General features: G+C 41.2%; 1 protein-coding gene and 1 long non-coding RNA gene across 13 annotated transcripts in view; one reads left to right on the forward strand and one right to left on the reverse strand.

The window, feature by feature from the left end:
• LOC136358485 (uncharacterized) overlaps positions 1-19,565 on the forward strand; it is a 1,172,843-nt gene that overhangs the window by 212,907 nt on the left and 940,371 nt on the right. The window lies entirely within an intron of this gene.
• KMT2C (lysine methyltransferase 2C) overlaps positions 1-19,565 on the reverse strand; it is a 192,718-nt gene that overhangs the window by 164,956 nt on the left and 8,197 nt on the right. Inside the window, exon 1 of one of the 12 annotated variants that reach the window (XM_066314314.1) lies at positions 8,622-8,955. The exons of the other annotated variants lie outside the window; for them this stretch is intronic. The gene's annotated coding sequence lies outside the window, so the exon portion shown is untranslated. Of the gene's footprint in view, positions 1-8,621; positions 8,956-19,565 lie in introns of those variants that run through there. 12 annotated transcript variants of the gene reach the window in all.

Consider the following 19,565-nt stretch of genomic DNA (forward strand, 5'->3'; position numbering starts at 1 on the left):
AGTGGATTTGTCTCTTACTGCCTTCAAAAAGCAGTCCTGTTAAACACATACAATTTTTTTTTCAGGTTAAATAAAATTTCCCTGATGTGCCCTAGCGCTTTCCACCACATCTTTGGCATTTGTGCACATCTTTGGAAAACATATAATCTGGTTTTCCCACACCAACATTTTCATGTATCCTGACAATTATAACCACAATTCACATTGAAAAGGTGATCACAAAATCAGCATTTACTGTCTCTTCCAACACTTACTACACAGCTCTGATGCTAATAGATAGAAGGATAAAAAAATCTCGAGTTTTCTCACTCTGCAGCTGAACTGTGGAACTCCATGCTCAGCTCACTGGAAGTTTGTGTGATTGAGGAGAGGCTGGACACATTCAAAGCAGATTTTTATGCTCAACAGACCTAACACAGCAATCCCATCCTTGACTCCAGAAATCCCACAATTCTTTCCCAATCTCCTGCAATTAGTGGTTTGGGGGAGTATCATTACAAAATTACTTTTGTCTTACTTTCCTATTAACCACTGCAGGAAACATGATGACAGGACATCCTCATCTCTGATCTCACCCAGCACAGATGCTGTTGTGAAATAAGTAATTTCTCCGAATTATTTTACAAATAGACTCTGAACCAAGAATGCTCATCACACTGCCCAGATTATTGTCACATCTGAAGACTCAGCTTTAACAACACTAAACTCTATTTCCAACACTAAAATTGTATTCAACATCCTGTATGCTGAAAACTGAACCAGCGACTATGCAGCTTTCAGTGGTTTATAAAGTTTCATTCCTCCCAAAGACCAGTTCCTGAATTTCTGACATCCAGAGACTCCCACGTGGGCTTCCAAAGATTCAGTTCTGCATGGTGGGAAGCAAAGAAAATGTCCAAGCATCTTATATACCTTCCCCATCAGGATCTCTTTACGTACTGTACTGAAGAGGTTATATGCACATTATCCCTTAGTCAGGTCATTATCTACCACAGCAGAACAATAACACTGAGGCAAGCTTCACATCATACAATCAAGCTAATTTTTAACAAGGTGCTGTCACTGTCAAAGAACACCTATTTTTTTTTTGTATTTAAGCAACACAAAGCTCTTCTGGCAGATCAATGGATCTCCTAACTCACCGAATTTCCTGCACAACATCAGAAATAAGTTAAAGCCTCTGTGTCCTGTAAAGACAATCACCTGACATCTGGCTGCTACCTTCTAATCTGAAATAATACCCAATGTACAAGCATTCTAACCTTACCTTTATATAGCAAATTTATAATTTTTTGCTTCTTCTTGTTCGCTTGAAGACAACCAAGAGAGATTCATGCAAGATTATTCTGCTCCCCACCCTGGATAAAGTCCTCATTTTGAGCACTCAGGCTCATCTTTTTGATGAAGTTTGAAGGCCAGGACCAAAGAGCCAAGGAAAGAGATTTATGAAAAACAGTTGGTGTTCATTGACTGTGGGCAAGTTCATCCTCATTCCTAAAAGTTGCTTAATTTCACCCAACTACTTTCCGTAAGGATGTGGTCAATGTTCATGAGGAAACCCAGTAAAAGGCGAAGTATATTATGCAGAATCCCATGATCTGGATGGTTCTGACTTGGGGCATGTGTACTGGGATGGCATGGAGCTCTGTCAGTGAATTTCACTTTTGCTGCTCAGGTGGAATCAGGGTACAGGATGATCTGTAGAAAATTCAGTTCTGATGAGTTTAGCAGGCTTAGGAGGCTGTTGGAAGGACTGAAGAGGAGATTATAGGAGAGATTATTTCAAGACACGTCTTCTTCCAGTACAGTCTGTAAACACTGAAGGGATTCTGCAAATTGGACTCCTTAAAATGCAACCTCAGCCTCATCCTCGCTTTTCTTGGAGCCTTAAGAGACACAACCCCACCACTACTACTTTTCTGCCCCTAACTACACCACTACAGCATATCTTCCAAATTTCTCAGAAGTAATTTCATGCTCAGAATATGCTACAGAACAGTCAGGAAAACCTGCCATTATAAACTGCTGAAGAGACCACAGCCATCACTGGCTTTTCCATTACAATGAAACCCTGGCAAGACAGCCTTCCTTAGAAAAAGTCTACTACTCTTCACCTACAAATACATGTCTTACTTACCAATAAAGCCAACTCAGCTGCCCTTTCCATGCCTCCTGGCCTGAAATATCTAGCACAGGAGATGGTGAGAAGTGCAAGGACAAGATATGGAGTACTACATGCAAAATCATTCAGCCTTACATCACTCTGATAAAATTTAACACGTAACAGCAGTTTTTTCAGATGCTGATTGTGTTTGATGAAATCAAGTATCTGACAGTAGGCTGGGTCTCAGAATACTTATCTAGCTCAGAAAGAAATAAGCCTAGTTCTCTCTGAGTGACCCCAAAGTGCCCCTTTTTTTTTAGTTTGCACATAACAGAACTGTGATTCTTGCCAGCCTCTGCAAAGCAGTGGGAGTAAAACATGACTAACTGGCCAGTAAAAGAATAATAGAGAAATCAAGAACAAGTTTATGCAATTTATAATTGTTGTGATTTCAGCTTAGCACTGTTTCACAGAATCTGAGTTGACAAAAAGCTGTTCTCACATTTTCTTGATATCTGAAGAATGAAAAACTATTCCACAATGCCTGGTTTATTTTTTTCTGAAGCATCCTCTTCCCCACAGTTTTGGATCATGCAGGGAGGCACTTGGTTAGCACTATTCAAAATAGTAGGTACAGAACAGTCTAGGCTATCGAATTCTTACTTGTCCTGATGAATGTTTACTCTCATGACTATTTTATTTCAATGGAAAACTTTCTATTGACTTCACTTGTCTTTGCAACAGAATTGAGTACCTTAGAGAATACCCCATCACGCTGATTAATAATTAAATGAATCCATACAGTACTTATTCACTGACAGTTCTTTATTTGGAGGTCCAGAGGCATCAATAATGAAAACTCCTCTGTAGTACTGGCAAAGCTGTCAGCAGCAGATGTTGAAGATTAGGCAGCCATGAGGAAAGAAATAAATAGAATATAGGATGGTTTACATATCAACTGTATGTAGGTCTATCAATGATCAGGGGAACTACCTCTCCCTAACCTTTCCATCACTCAGCTTTCACCAGAAAACAGCAGCCAACTATCTCCATCACCATGGGTGAATGCAGATGTCAGAGCTGGCCAGAGCAATCCCTGGCTACACAGCACAGCTCAGAAACTCTGACTCTCCGGTAACAAACTAAACTGGAGTCAACTGACTTCAAAATATCCCCAAAGGAAGCATTAGAATGGGCTGAAACAGTAGCTATTCACCAGTTCAGCTCCAGGATTCTAAAACCTTCTACAGAGAAGTAACACAGCCATCTCAGTAACTGAACCACAGACATCAAGACAGATTCACTATCTACATGCATTTCCGAAAAAAATAGAAGAAAGTAATTCACTTACTAACTCCTCATAGCTAAACATTTTTCATCATTCAAGGTGGATTTTACTATCTGAGGATAAATATACCAGAGGAAAAGAAAAGAAGATGTGTCTAACTGTTTTACATCTTGTTGACTAGTAAGTATCTAAACAAAATATACAGGGCAGACTCCTCTCCCCAGCCTAGTCTCAGGAATTTGTTAATGCAGGATGGTACCCTGATCCTCACAAACCACCTCATCAATCTTCCAGACTTCCTCACCATCATTCTCTTCTTCCAAGAACTAGACTTCAAGTGGTAATAGTTGTTATTTCTGGAGCTGCATAAAACTCTCCTCACATGGTTACCCAAACTGTTCTATTTCTCTTAATTTAAAAATCTTAGCTTCCTTTAACAAGGTGAAAACAAAGATGACAAGGAAAAAGAAAGGAAAAGACAACTAAATACACATAAGAACAAGCACTGCTTACAAGCAAGCTACCTCACCAAGGTGGATTAAGGTCAAATAGAGAGACCAAAACCCATGCTCCTCAACCTCCATCTCCCATCTGTTTTACAGATTATATTCCTGTAACTCTGGATTCCTCTTTCCTGAGCACCGCAAACCCACAAGGTTTCCAAAAGCCCTCTACCTTGCTTCCACGTGCAATTAGCCTTCTACTAAAACACTGCAAAGTCCAAGTGAAATGTTTCCAACAAGAACAGTCTCTCAAAGGTTAATAGTAGTACTCACTGCTCAACCCTGACCTCCATTTTATGGCAGTCCTGAACACACACTGAATGACTTCTGCCACAACTGTGATTAAATCTTCTGTACACAAGGCAAGGCTGACATGGCAGTGACGACACCCAGCACACCTATTATTTGACCCAGATCAAGGACCTTTGAAAAGGTTACAAAATATTCTAGGTTCATTCATTCCCACATCACTCTCCTTGACCACTGTTGGTGTCTTCTCACGTGCTAAATACATCCTCAAAAGTGCCACAAAACCTGCTGACAAAATTGCCCCACTCAAGCCTAAGGGTAAGATGACTAAAATAAAGCTCCAACTTTATTCCTTCTCACTGCTCCACATATTCAATCCTTGTATAGTCCCATCCAACTCATCCCTTCCTCCTGCCCCATTCTCTTTGTTCCACCAAATACATCACAACCTTTCACCCTGTTCCTCCTGCTTCAAAAAAGCCTTCAAATTGTATTAGACTCAGCACCCTCACAAGTCACTTGATCCAAAGGCAGCAGATTTCTGCACAACTGTAAACCTAAATAAGAATTCTGTTTGAGGTTTTCTGCATTCTGGAAAAAATACAGTTCCCTTTCCTCGTAGTGTAATTCCACCAGAATGGTTATTCTCAGAACTGCCCTCTTAAGAGTCTGCCCCATTTTGCTCTATGGCATCTGATGTCACATGCTAACGTGACTGCAAATTGGTTATCTACAAACTACACATAAACTATATAAACCAGGCAGTAATAACCTGCTCTCACATCCACTTCTTCCTAAACAGCCTTCCAAAAGCTATCTACCTTCTCTTTTTATAGCATGGGGGCATTTTGGGCCTGGAAATAAAAAAAAAATAAAAATAAAAAAAAAAAAAAACCAACAAGGAAAAAATAAGAGAGAAAAAGGAAGATCCAGAGTAAAAACAACATGGAAGCATTTGTGGTTGGAAAGAACACATTGAGCTCCATCTAAAATAAAGAATTCATTCCTGAAACTGAATTATACCCAAGAACTGCAAGTCCTGGCTAAACAAACAAATAAATACACAAGCAGACTCTTCTTCCATGCCTCTATCTTCTCTAATTAAGTAATGTTACACAAGCATACACCTTTCAATGCTTGGAAATCAGGGTGAAAACATGGGACAAAGAGGCCAGCATGAAATTGTTTATTTTCTAGCTGTATTACAAAAGCTAGAAAGAACCATCAGGACAAGCCACACTTACTGTGTAACATTTCACCAGTGAGCACAAACACGAGGGAGACTTCCCCAAAGAGACAAACAGCAAGGCAGAGTGCTATGACTAACTTCCAATAGACCTTATGGAGGAGTCAAATACCCTCCAAACACATGGTATCATCTATGCCTGTGCCTGGCATTGGACCTTAACACTGAGATGAAAAAAAAAAAAAAAAATCTAACAAGGCCACATACAATTATGCTCCATTTTTTCAACCAAAGCTACTTCCAAAGGACAAAGCTTAACTGTGATGTTTCGCCACTCAACTCCATCTGAGATGTCAGGGGGAAAAAAAAAAAAAAATCTGTCAAGACCACTAAAAGACACATTTGTTTGCTGAATACATTCCACAGCAGATCACCAAACACAAAGAGGTGAACGCTGTCAAACAGAAGGCGCTCACCTATTCCCAAAACCACGTGAGTTGTTCCTCTGCCACGCCGCCTTCCCTACCGAATTTCCATGACATTTCCTGGTTCACCTCAGCCAGCCCAGGGAGCACCACTGCGGCACTGCAAATGCCATGAATCGCAAGAAGACATCTGATATCTGTGATATCACACGCTGGGATCCTGCCAGAGAACCTCAACATGCCAAAAGGATTTCGCAGAGGAAAGACAGAATTATAAAAGACTAGCTGAAGGCCCACTGTCAAAACTGGATTTCAATACTTCTTCCTTCAAACACCCTACGTCCCAGGGTTTCCAGGAGCTTTAGTCATTACTAAAATTGGAACTGCTCAAATAAAACAAAAGAGTGTCTTTCAGCTTGTTTTTGGGTGTGCTTTTGGTAACACTCCAGAGTCAGTCCCCCATCCTCTTGGGCTGCGTGTTCTATACTCAACAGTGGATATACATCAAGGACATACTCCTCCATACTCACTCAGAGTTTTCTCTCCACACTTTCAGAACAGGAAACCAGAATTGCAAAGCCGTAAGATTTGACAGCAGTGATGAGAAAGGAATACTTGAACCATTATTTTTACATAGCTGAATAAATTAAATACAGTAAGTCTGGAGTACATGTTAAGCACATACTGAATGGTCCTTTTAGCTTGAAACAAACGAAGAAACAAATACATGGCTGCTTTTAATTTCTGCTCAGTCATTTACCCTTAAGAGATAAATTTCAGGCAAGTCCAATGAATGGTGACATTAAGAAACTGTACGTGATGCAACTACTTTCTACTGGCATGATATGTAAATTACAATAATACCACCCCTCTGTGTCCTCCCCTAAAAAAAAAAAACAAAACCCACAAATAATAACATTTAGCTAAAACTCTGCAGGAGTTTCTGCTTAGGAGAGAATAATACAGAAAAAGAAAAAAAAAAAAGAAATAAAAGAAGAAAGAAAAAAGCAAGTAAAAAAAGGTAAGTCAACTGAGTGCGTAATCTGGCAAAACACACAAAATTAAATACTATTACTACTAAAAAAAAGATAGTATTTTGACCTAAAAGCACCTATATTTAATGCTGGCAGAATACTAGGTATTACTTTGCATAGACCAGACAAAATAAGAGACTCATAAAACAGTTTACAAAGATGACTTGTAAGTGAGGTAAGGAACTAAAAACTACAAATACTCAAACTCCAAGTACATTCTCAAAAGAAAGGCCATTTACAACAAAGTAGTAAAGGATGCATAACCAAACCCTTTAAAAACAAATGCACAGTAGTCATCAGTGAAGTTACTGAACAGCACTTACATACAGCTGATCACACAGCACTGAGAAAAAAGTCTATCTTGTCTCCTGCTTCTATCTTACAAGTAGATGGTTACAACAGTGTGGGAGCTGTGGTTATTTTCTGTAGCAAGTGTATTTTATTGTGCAGGAGCATCAAACACCACACACCATCATCACCATGATGCACACACAGCACAAAGACCCCTGCACGTAACCTCCAGCTTAGGAGCCGTGTGTACTTCAATAGGCAGCATTGTACAGAGTCACTGAGAACCTTTAAATGTCTGCCCAGTTGTTTCAGTTTTGCTACACGACTACGAACCCACTACTGCTTTATTTCTTTACATGAAAAAGCCCCAAACCGTTTCCATACTGATCTTCTGTTCTTTCAACAACTCTACGCCAAATAACACACTATTCTAAGAAAAAAAACGAAGTTAAACAAAAATCTAAACTAAGAAACGTTTTTCAATTATGTAAGAATCCAGTTCGAGTGTTAACTAATGATTTACTGGTGAGCGTGTAGTGTTTAGTATCCAGAATTGGGCATTAGACTGAAGGAGTTTTTCAGGAAAATACAAAACACTACACAAATTAACTGGCTCGTATTTTGAAACCATAGGTTATTATGTTGGGTGGGTTTCTTTAATCAACCTGCTACAAAGTAAGGCCACTGAAAAAAAGGGTAGCCAGCCTCTCATACTGGCCAAATTAAAAAAAATAGTCTTTTTTTTCTTTACAGTTGTACCAAGTTTGCTAAAGCCAGGCAGTTACATAACACTTACTTTGACTTATGACCTATTTGCTCACTGCTCATACAAAAATCATCATATATGATGCTCTGGCCATCCATTATGCATAGAAACACAGTTGATTTTTTAAAGTGCTTTTATTTTTCTCTCTTAGTTTAGAACTACAATTTAAAACAGTGGGAGGATCACCTAAAATTAACACTATACAGGTATGCTCAGAAAGCATGCAAAATTAAAATGGCACGCTCTTCAAAAACAGCGTGCACAGAATACTTCAAAATATTAAAGAAAAATTAACCCTATCTCCATTTTCCATCTCTCCAATATTTATATCAGGAAGTGACCAAAAAAAAAATGTAAGGGAAAAAAAAAATAGTTGTGCCAGAGCTAACCATATAAAGTCGTATTTTTTAAAGAGTATGTGCGGGCACACGTGTGTAGGTGTACCCGGGACAGCGCTGACCGGATGCCCGGCTGCGCCCGGGTCACAGAGAGCGGGGCTTTTGTGGCTCTTTCTCCCACCCACCACCCTCCTTTTTTCCTTATTTTTATTTTGTGAAGGGCCGCGGATTACCCGGCGAGCGTGTAACTTGAACCTCTACACCCACGTCTGGACGCGGGTCCGGGTTTTTTTTTGACCGAACGGCGTGGAATTGGCCGTGCCGAGTGTCAGTCCCCACGCCAAGTTTGCCGCCCGGCGCCGGGGTCCCCGGGGAGCCCCTTCCCGCTGTCACCGCCCGCCCTCCATACAAAGAAGTTCAGCGCCAGCCGTACTCACCCCCGGCGAAGCGGCTCTGCGCGGCATCGCCCAGCGCCGCGGAACCGCTGGCAAATCCCCTCTGGAAAATGGAGGGGCCGGCACGGGCGCGATCCGGAGGGAAGAGAAGTTATTTACAGGCCAGGGCCCGAGCGCAGCGCGGAGCGGAGACGCCGACGCTCAGCGCTGCCCGCCGTCTGCCATCTTCGTGGCGCTCGCTCGGCGCTCCCCCGGCCGCTGCCCCGCGGCCTCGGCGGCTCTACAGGGCCCCCCCCATGGCGGCGCCGCCGGGCAGCGATGCGCCACAGCCCCGATCGCCGCGCAACTTCGGCTCCGGGATCCTCCCCGAACCAGCCTGGGGCCGCCGGCGGAGGAGGGCGGAGGGGGAGGGGAGCGGGGGGGAAGGGGAGGGGAAAGGAGGAAAAAAAAAAAAAAAAAAAAAAAAAGGAGAAAAAAAAAAAAGGGAGAAAAAAAAAAAAAAAAAAAAAGAGCCGAGGGAGAGAAAGTAGATCCGACGCAGCCGGGCGCCGCCAATGTGCGGACCGGAGCGCTGCGGCAGGAGCGGGGCCGCCCGCGCTCGGGAGGCGGAGCGGCGGCGGCCGGAGGCGCAGCGCCCCCGCCGGAGGCTCCCCGGGCCGGCCCCGCACATCCCGCACCCCGCACACCCGGGCCGAGCCCGGCACACCCCGGCCGAGCCCGGCACACCCCGGGCCGAGCCCGGCACACCGGGCCCTGGCAGCGCCCGGCCGCTCCCCGGCAGCCCGGGCCGGCAGAAACCCTCCGAGCGCGGCAGCGCTCCCGCTCCCTTCCCCCACGCCCGCACTTTGCCATTTAACAAAGCGGCGCGACCCGAAGTTACGTTTCCATAGACGCCGGCCGCTTTCCTGGCGGCCCCTCCTCGGCTGCTGGGGCTGCTCTGGGAAAACCAACATTTCACCCGTGAAAGATTAACGCGGGATTCCGGGGATTGCCTTGCTTGCCTTTTTTTTTTTTTTCTTTTCCCTTCTCGTTTTTCCACAGTATCACAGAACCCTTGGGGTTGGAGATCAGCTGCTTCAAGCCCCGGCCGAGGCAGGGTCACCTGGAGCAGGTGACACAGGAACGCGTCCAGCGCTTGGAATGTCTCCAGCGACGGGAGACTCCATGACCTCCCTGGGCAGCCTCTTCCAGGGCTCTGCCTCTCTCAACGCGAAGTTCTTCCTCGTGTTGAGGTGAAACTTCCTGGTGTTTAGTTTTGTGGGTTTAGTTAGTGTTTTATGTTTTAGTTTTCTTCTTTTTCTCTCTCCCGTCCACCCCTCCAGCATTTTCCAGGCTGCTCTACACTTCTCCAAAACAATCTGGAATGGACAAGCTAAGAAAGCAAAGTTTGACAAATGTCCATCTACAAATGGCTCTTTCCTAATCTTCCAAATGCTCCCTGCCAATTTTATTCTCCTACAGAGAGAAAAACAAATCAAGAAAACATTACGCAAGTGTCACTTCACTTGCATTGATAGATACTTGCAAACCAATGGGTCCTGCCAATTTGAGCAGTAACGCAACTACCTTTGTTCAACTTCCCTTCACGCAAAAACCCCGAAGCAGCTGTTGTGTAATGCTTTGCTTCTGTCAATCTCAAGTTTCCTTAAAATTTGTTTAAGTATCAGACATCTGCAAGATACAGGTTGACACATTGACAACAATACTCTGACTTGTCTGCCTAACCAAGTAAGATGCATCACCTCTATTTTCTCACTCATCTTAATATTTTTTCTTATTAAATTCTCTTCTGTCACACTGAGCTGCAGCTGGACACAGTTAATCTTGGGCACCATCTGTTGTGGACAAGCAAGTTAGTTCGGTATTGCCTTATGAGTACTGGTTAGAGAAACTCCCAATAAATGCACCTAGGAACTCAAAGACACCATTTCACTTCTAAGACTGAACAAAACAAACCCAAATTCCCACACTGATTCACAGAGTGACTCCCAGGCAGAGGGAGTGGACCAATGCTGCCTCTCCTTCCATTTTCAACTGGAACATGTTCTGTGTGCCCAGCCTACAGGAAAGTTTTTATCAAACCCATTCTGCAGAGCTGAAGATAAAAATTTAAAAAGAAAGCACTCACATGAAAAAATCTCCAGGTGTTTACTCTGAAACAAGCAACTATTGTATAAGAGCCATTGTGCCATGTTAGTACAGGTACGGACACATAAATATATTTGGCTACAAGGTGCTATCAAGCTCTGGCTTATCAGCACATCTCTGTAACTACACATATTAGCACACTCAGTCTGCTGCAATGAGAAGGTTAAATATGTTATTCCCAGCCGGAGCTGAGGTGGTGAATGTCAGGGGTTTATTCTGCAGTAAGGGTTGTTGGTTGCCTTGGTCCAACCAACAAGTGGTGAATTCCAAAGGCCCGAACACATTAATCACTTTGCCTCTTCCCTTTCACAGTCCAGGTTCAGCCAGGACAAGCCCCTGCTGGACATTCATCTCTGCTGAGTTTAAACATTTTTCTAACCAGTTATTCTGGGATCAGCTAAAGCAAGCTTCTCTTCAACCAAATAAGATACCAAAGAGCAGACAGCAGCTGTGAGTTTTCCAAACTGTAGTAAATAAAAGGGGTGTTTAGAGTCAGTAGGCTAAGCAAGGCTGGAGCACCAAGTTTCCTGTGTGTCATCTATCCCACAACTGCCTGTTTTGATGGGATTCCACTACAACCCTGGTGTGGAACCATTCCAGGTGACAGCCCTGCTGCATGACTGAGCCTCCATCAATTCACAGGGTTGTCTGTGCTGCTGTACCTTAAACCTGCAGATATTTTCACATGTTACACTGTTAAAAACTTTAGGTTTTAACCTAGAAGGTAATGGGTCACCTTACAAGTTTAAGTAGGCTGGCACAAACAAGTTGTAACATCATAATAGCTGATTAAAATAATAATAATTAATCACTCTCAGTATTTTTCCCTGCCATTCATGTCACCCAAAATCCAAGCTAGCAGGCATGAAGCCGTATTAGCCAGCCTTGTTCTTCCCCTTCTTTGAGGATGCATTTCCTCTCACATTTTCAAAGGGTGAGATTCAGTTCTTCTACTGCAAGAGCACATTAATTGCCATAAAAATCTTAGGAAGGAAAAAGTGTAATTTTACTACAGCACAGTCAGATGTGGTCCAACACCAGTCATGTTGACTGATGACTACTTCTCCACACAAACTGCCCATAAATTGCCTTCAGTGGGATTATATGTTCAGCAGCAGTTCCAATGGAAGCTGATCCCAGCCCAAACCTCTTCTTCCCAGCCTTGGAAATGTTCCCATTCAGCTGAATGTTGGGTTGTGAACCAGACAGGGCAACCCAGCAAGAAGCAGAGGGGCTGGACACAGAAAAGGCAAAGCAATTGTGTCTGCAGCAGCTCCCTGCCCTGATTCACACATCTCCACAAACGTGTGTCACCACCATGGCAAGGCAGGAGGTGTTTATGCCAGTGCTTCTGCCAAGAAAATGTACATGGGGAAAATGGGACCAGTCGTCTCTCCTCAGACTTCTTTTTTTTACAAGCAACAGAAGTGATAGATTTAATGATTAAGATAAAAACTTATGTCTATACATATGGTGGACTGTTTTCTTCCAAGCTCAAATTGATTAGCTCAAGGATGCCACTCTTGAGTTAATCAAGACACACTGAGCGAAGCACGCCCTATCTGTTTGTGATAGGCCTTATTTACATTCCTGACTTTGAGAGAATGTTTCTTCACAGCAAACGAGAGAAATTCAGAATTAGACAACTCACCAATTCCAATATACTCCTAGCAAAAGTTCAGATGGAACACATATACAAATAAGAGACATGGGCTTCTCAACAGAAGTATTACTTGGTTACTCTAACTGGGTCATACATCTGATCTGTTACTTCATTGCTTTTAAAATGTAAAGACAGATATATTAAGAAGCTCAAAGATGTGTTTGTCTTTCTTAAACATTTTCCTTAACTCCTGCCGACCTGCTATTTCCAAAATATTCAATGGGTTTCTAAAAATATTATCGTTGTAACAACTTGAGATTAAGTGCTAAGTACTGAGCTACAAAAGGACAATAGCAGAAAAGGAAATGCAAGTATTTCTCCTTAGCCTGGCAATTCTACTGAAACGTAAAGGCATTTTACCTTGTAGCATCCCTTTATGCTTCCGTGCTACATAGCAACTCAAACCACCCTCTTGTGTGAATAATTTCTCTGTAAATTCCAATTTCCATGCCAAAGGATTACACAGAAGATGACTGACTCCTTTTTTTGCTGCATTTGAAGGGGTTTGGAAGTTCTTAGTTTCTAACCTGTACAACAACATTCTCTAGAGACAGACTCCATTTCTAAAAGTAAAAAATAAAATAAAAACAGGTTCCAAACCAGTTCCAAACAGTCTATTTCCTCTTCCCTGCCCTCTCTTCTAGTGAGCATGAACCAGATCATATCTAGACCCAAAGACAGGTGGGCAGCATGTCACACAGCCAAGAAACACGTTTAGTGTAGTAACTGCATACCCACATTAACATACTGTGATAAATTCGATTTAAGCCATTACATCTAAGATGTCGTATCTAGCAAGCTTGCTTTTAGAAACAGAACTTGAACAGCAATGTAAGTCAGATAATTGAAACAGCTTTCTATAAAGAAAGCATCACATTCTGTCTCTTGTCATGGTTTTGACTGGCAAGGTTTGGCAAATATAAATTCCAAACCCCCTGCCACAGGCACGGATACCTTCCATTGGACCAGGTTGCTCCAAGCCCCATCCAGCCTGGCAAGGAACACTTCCAGGGATAGGATAGCCACCATTTGTCTGGTCAAACTGTTCCAGTGCCTCACCACCCTCGTAGCAAAGAATTTGCTCCTAACATCTAATCTAAACCTGCAATCTGACAGTTTGAAGCCAGTCCCCCTTGTCCCGTCACTAGAGCTCCCGATGAAAATTTTCTTTATGATAAAAAAGGGATAAGCAAATAAATACTGAGAGGACTAAAAGCCAATATAGATGAAGATGAAAAGACCACAACTTCAAAAGGAGATGCAAGATGAGGAGAGGCAGAAAACAGAAATACCTGAACACTCCCAGGCCATCAGAAAATGACTCATTGCTAGTGACATATATTATTAGCTGTTAGCAAAGGCAGCACAAAACTGTTTTCAACCATGCATGATGGAAATCCAATGAGAACATAAATTCTGACATATTTGCCTTAATGTAATCAAAATAGCCCTACCCTCTTCTAGCAGATAAACTTTTAAATGTACTTTTTAAACAGAAAATCTGGAATCCCAGGTGACACCATTTCTGAAAAAAACAATCCCAATATGGTAAGGAAGTAATAATTTATTTCGTATATGTGGAATCACACAGATTAATAGATAAAGCAAGTATCAGGTGACAAAGGAATTAAGAAACACAGACAATGAAACAAAGAGATTGAGTAAACTATTTTCTTTCCATAAATAATACAAGAAAACACCATCTAGGAAGTAAAAGTTATTACACATCATTCACTGTGTAAAAGCAATGGGTAAAACATAAATAATGGACATCAGAAGGGATGCTCATGGAATAGGATCACAGTCACTCAGGTTGAAAAAGACCTCAAAGGTCAGCCAGTCCAACCTCCTGCTCAAAGCAGGTCAGAGTCAGTTCCCAAAACGGTTTAAAAATATTCTGAAGTTGAATTCATTGTTTATATAGCTGTGTAATTACACACAGGGCTGAATCCAATGGGGGGACCCTATCTGAAAAAACTTATGCCAAGTACAGACAACAGAGATCAGGGCATAAAGGTGATATTCAAAATCACACCTGAACACCTCTGTTTAGTATTTCCTATTAGACTGCCCCTGCTCAAACCCCCATCTATCTGAATTGCATTTCAGAGATAAACTACTTCATTCTTCTGACTAAGCATAAAGACCTCGGCAGAATTTAAAGACACTTCCTGCTTTCATTAGTAAGCTCCTTTAGAATAGTAAAATAAACTCAATTATTCAAGTTTGGAAAGAAAACAATTCAGACAGAAACTGGACCATCACAATGCTCCTAAGAAAGGAACCAAGGTGGCATGACTACAGGAGTTAGAATTCAGCCTCTGCCCTGTCCCCAAGGCCCATTACTAATAGCTGTTATGGAATATGCTCCCACACCACATGACGTGGTCACATCCATGCAGATGTAAATCCCCAGGTTTAGTTCAGGCTACACACTAGGGGACAAAAAGAAAAGAAAAAAATAAAAGAAAAAACCCAGAAATATTTAGCAACTTGACTGAACATTTATAGTCTTTAGATAAAAGCCAGCTAACAAATGTCCATCACAACACTTTTCCAAATTCTAGCCACATGAGGAAAAGCCCATCTGAGAAGATACAGAATAGCTGAGAGCCCAAGCTTCAACTCAACAAGTTTAAACATGTCCAAGACAATTATGACTTCACTTTTTCTAAGGGTGAGCATGTTAACTAAGTATAGACAAGAAACTCTCATTGGTCTAAAAAAGCCTTTAAAATAACGTGGTCAAGCTAACAGTGTAAAAACAGGTTGTTTTTTTTTTTATTTATCAAGACAGTCAAATGCAAGTAAAATGAAGAGACGCATGACTTTAAAAAAAAAGTAAACTGAAAATATTCTTAAACAAATATTTATTTACATTATCAGTAATTTAAAATCCTCACTGACAATATCTGATTAACAAGCCTTGAGATCAAGATTTTCTGCTTGTCCATAAAGTAGATTCACAACCAACAGTATTTTCTCTGTTCTGCTCTACCAATGTATCCTTGTCTGAGAAGACCACAAAGAGAGCACATGGAATGTGAGTTTACCAAGCTTTTATATTTATTCTTTACCAACTAATACATTTGAAATGAATGTATTTCCAAGCTGTTCACAGCAAGACAAAGAATAGTCTCCCATTCCATTAAAGAAAGAGACAACAGCTTAGCCAGACATGAGCAAATCCTTAGTGCTACAAAAACAGCTCAGAGATTATTTCTTTAAATGAATTTGCTTACAGATCATTTATTTCTTGAGTTACCCTCCCATTTCTGGGCCCAGTTCCCTCCTAAAGGGTTTCTGGAAGACACAGGCAGAAACATAAATTAGAATTCCTGTCGAATGTGTTTCGCACTTTCCTTTGTGTAAATCTCTACCAGGATGTCTGATGCAAGGTTAATTACTCAAAACATGAACCAGGAAACATCGTGTGTGAGAAGCCTGAAGTAGCATTGGAAGCCAGCATTTCCCAGAGCCTCATGGCTTGTACATCCCATCTCCTCTGCTCCCTCTAGAGCAATTCTGCTGTGAGCTGCTCCTCCTAAACTTACATCCCTACGGGTTAGAGAACATTAACTGTGGCACACTGTTTGCCCAGGAGGCTGCAAGTGAAACTGATGAGAATTCTATCAGTTTGATTGAATTCCTCCTTAAAAGAACACCACTAACAAAACAAATCCAGTTATGGTTACACCAGTACATTAAAGGTAGTTGGTGATGTTGGCCTTGAGGCTTCCATCCACGCTATCAAATTCCCAAACTCCCCCACACAAACTGTGCTGGGAACAGCGTGTGGACCACACAAAACCTTGGGCCAGCCCTGGGAACTGTTTGGCAGAGTGGGCAGAACTGAATGAGCAACCACTGGAACCGTGTGACAGTGGGGACAACACTGGGGACAGCAGTGTCCAGCTACTCCAAACATTCCCTGCTGGGGTTTTCACAACCACAGACAAGAAGCGGAGTGTTTCGTGTGCCAGAACACTATTGCTGGCTACAGCCATGCCCCTCATCCATACAAAACAAGCACAGCCACAAATTAGCCCCGCTTAGAAATGGAAAAAAAAATTAGGAAACTGAAATGATCAGTTATTTTTGTTTCAAAATTCCCTTTTCCAAGCTTTTCCTCACAATGAAAAGCATCTGGTCCATTTCTAAGTTATAGTCTCATGCAGTTCAGTGGGCCACGGTAAGACAAAAATTGTCACTTGCTTTTATTACAAGGAAAATAAAACTGGAGGTGAAAGAAACACATAAGCAACAGGGAATGGAACTAGGAAAAAAGGAGCTGGGAAGGCTGGGAGAGAGAAATCTGAGGAAGCTGCTGAGTCTTTGGAATCAACTAACAGAAGTTTTCGGAGCACGTATCTCAGAGGGTAAGAGGAGGCCTTCATCATCCATACGTCTAATAGAAAACCAAAATATCGGAACAAACAGCCCAACATATTTGTGAAAACGCTGAGGACAACTGTTTCACAAAGTTGAGGGTGCCAGAAGAGCAGTTACTTCACACTTCACTCTATTAGGGCAGGCTCCATTTTAAACATCTCAATGTGTACAGTGATTTGGCTGGAAGTGGTAACGAGAAGCACTCGCTGTGCCAAGGAAGGGGGAAAGCGAGAGCAGTAGACAGAGAGCAAATTTTCATCTTCAATTAACTGAAAGAAGATAAGCAAATTTCAACAAACTCTTTGAACTTGTTGCTAGAATCTCTTGAGACTTAAAATTTAAAGGAGGACTGGCAGTTATTGTACTGGAATGTGCACAATGGCAAAGCATTCCAAAGCAGGGGACAGATAGGAAATGTATATGAACAATACAGGCTACATCAAAAGCAGCCAGTAATAAGGGTCTGAAACTATAAAGAATCATATTAGAGATGGAAACAAGGGCATTTTAATGAATATAAAGGAACAGCATAAACTGTCAGGGATAAAAATCAGAAGAGATAAAAGCACAGCATGCAGTATTACCACTGTGCAGTATAAAAGGCAAACAAAGTTTCAGAAATATTTTAGAAGTAAGAAGAAAAACACAAAAGTCTTTACAAACAGTGTTTAGAAAGAACAAATGGATAAAACAGACTCAAATGCCATTTTCTGTATTTTAGCCTTCATGAAACAGATTTATTGTAGCTAATACTAGAAACTGATTTTGTTGCTAGACTAAATAATCGGAGAAATTCAAGTCAGCAGGACTGGAAGAATTTCACATAGTGCTTAAGAAACAGAGAGAAGTAATCTCTAAACTACGAGCAATCATCTTCCCCAACACAGTCCTGGTAAAAAAAAAAATGCCCTAAGAGAGGCTGGCAACAATGAGCTATGGCACTCAGAGGGTTTTTATTTGCAAATTCTTTTCAATCCATGTGGAAGAACATCATGAGAAAGTCCCTTCCTCCAGGACCTGCATGAGGACATTGACACACACAGGAGTTATATACAGGACATGGCTGAGCCAGGGGCTGCAAATATTTTTGAAGACAAGATCTTAACAAAAATCGTTCTGATAAATTAAGAAGTGGCTCATATCAACCAAGTAAACCTAATAAAGACCAGCAATCTTTTGAAGGATAAATCAGTTAAATGAATATTATGTTGCTAAAGAGGTTAAGCTTGTTCAGTGTAGAATAAAGGAGACAATCACTTGATATATAAAAGTTTCGTATAAAAATTGTTCTCCATTTCAACTGTGGACTCTTAGCTGTGAGTAATACAAGACAAAACTGGCTTAAACAGCAGTAAAGAGTATTTATTTTATACTGTACAAAATTAGTTACTGAAACCAATTGCCTAGAGATAGAGGGGAACTGCATTCACTAAATACTTCAAAAACAAGTCAGAGAACCACTTCTCAGAAATGGAACAGATACACAACACACAGAAGGATGAGCAGGATCATCTTGAAGTCTTTTTTGGCCACATAGTTCCATTTATCTCTGTTGATACAGGAAAACTAAATATTCCTTTTATTTAAAATAATTTCCTTGCACACCTGGACTTCACACTTCAGGAAAAAAAGAACCCTGAATAATTCACATTCTGCATTTATGAAATGGCTTACTAATAAATCTCCCAAATTTTAAGACAGAATTACTCCAACAATATGGACCCAATATCCCATCCTGTTCTCCTGAGCCCTAAGAACACTGCAGACATCCTCACTGCCAGACAGACAGGAGGGAAAGACACCATTATTGGAACATCCAGGTTCCATGAACACTGGGATGTTCCAGAAGTCATTCTGGATTAGCTACAGCTTCCAGACAGCACTCACATCACAAAGAGCCACCTCAGTTGTCAGTGAATGTTTAGTGGCAGAGACTGCACATTTGGACCACATCTTCACTATCAATAATACCTCTTATTTTACTGTGCCATACAAGTAACTCCACTGCACGTGCTCCAAGGAATATAAATATATCATAGGCAAAGTAAAAAACTGGTGATTTTTCCTAAAGTTGATTTTTTTTTTCCCGAAAGCCTAATTAAAACTAGTTTTGGCAAGAGTTTATTTTCAGTAATAATGTAAAAGAAGAGAAAAAGTCCTCTTTTTCCCTCCCCCTACCCAATGCCAAAAGTCTGGGTGGAAACATCCTAGTTTGATAGTGGTTCCAGCAGTTTCTTCAGGAAAAGCAATTAGAATGTTGATAAATTCAGCACTGAAAATTAGCAATTATAAATTTTTATGGGAATGGCTGGCAATAGGATTGGGTGCATGTGTGACTTAGTAAAAATACTTCCCAAAAAAAAAAAAAAAAAAAGGTGAAAAGGCAAAAATATTCTGAACGAAGCAAGATCTGATTTGATTTTATACTGATATACTGATATATATATATTGATATACTGATATACATATTGATATACATATTGATATATACATATTGATATATATATTGATATACTTGTGGGAAGGGGCTTCCATGATACCAGAAGATATTGTTAACATGAACTATTTTACTTACATTGTTATTTGTTTTTTGAGGGTGCTTTAAATACCAAACTTAAGAATGATTCTCAGGATCAAAGTGAGAACTGAAATTCCTTATTTAATCAATGTCTGAGGCAAGGAAGATGAGAACAACTCCTCTATCTACATGCTGCAAAGAACCCTCTCAACATTTCTTTTCAAACAACCAATGAGCCAGCCTTACGTGACCACAAGCTGTAAAA

The sequence above is a fragment of the Sylvia atricapilla genome, chromosome 1, assembly GCF_009819655.1.
Source record: "Sylvia atricapilla isolate bSylAtr1 chromosome 1, bSylAtr1.pri, whole genome shotgun sequence".
Taxonomy (NCBI): domain Eukaryota; kingdom Metazoa; phylum Chordata; class Aves; order Passeriformes; family Sylviidae; genus Sylvia; species Sylvia atricapilla.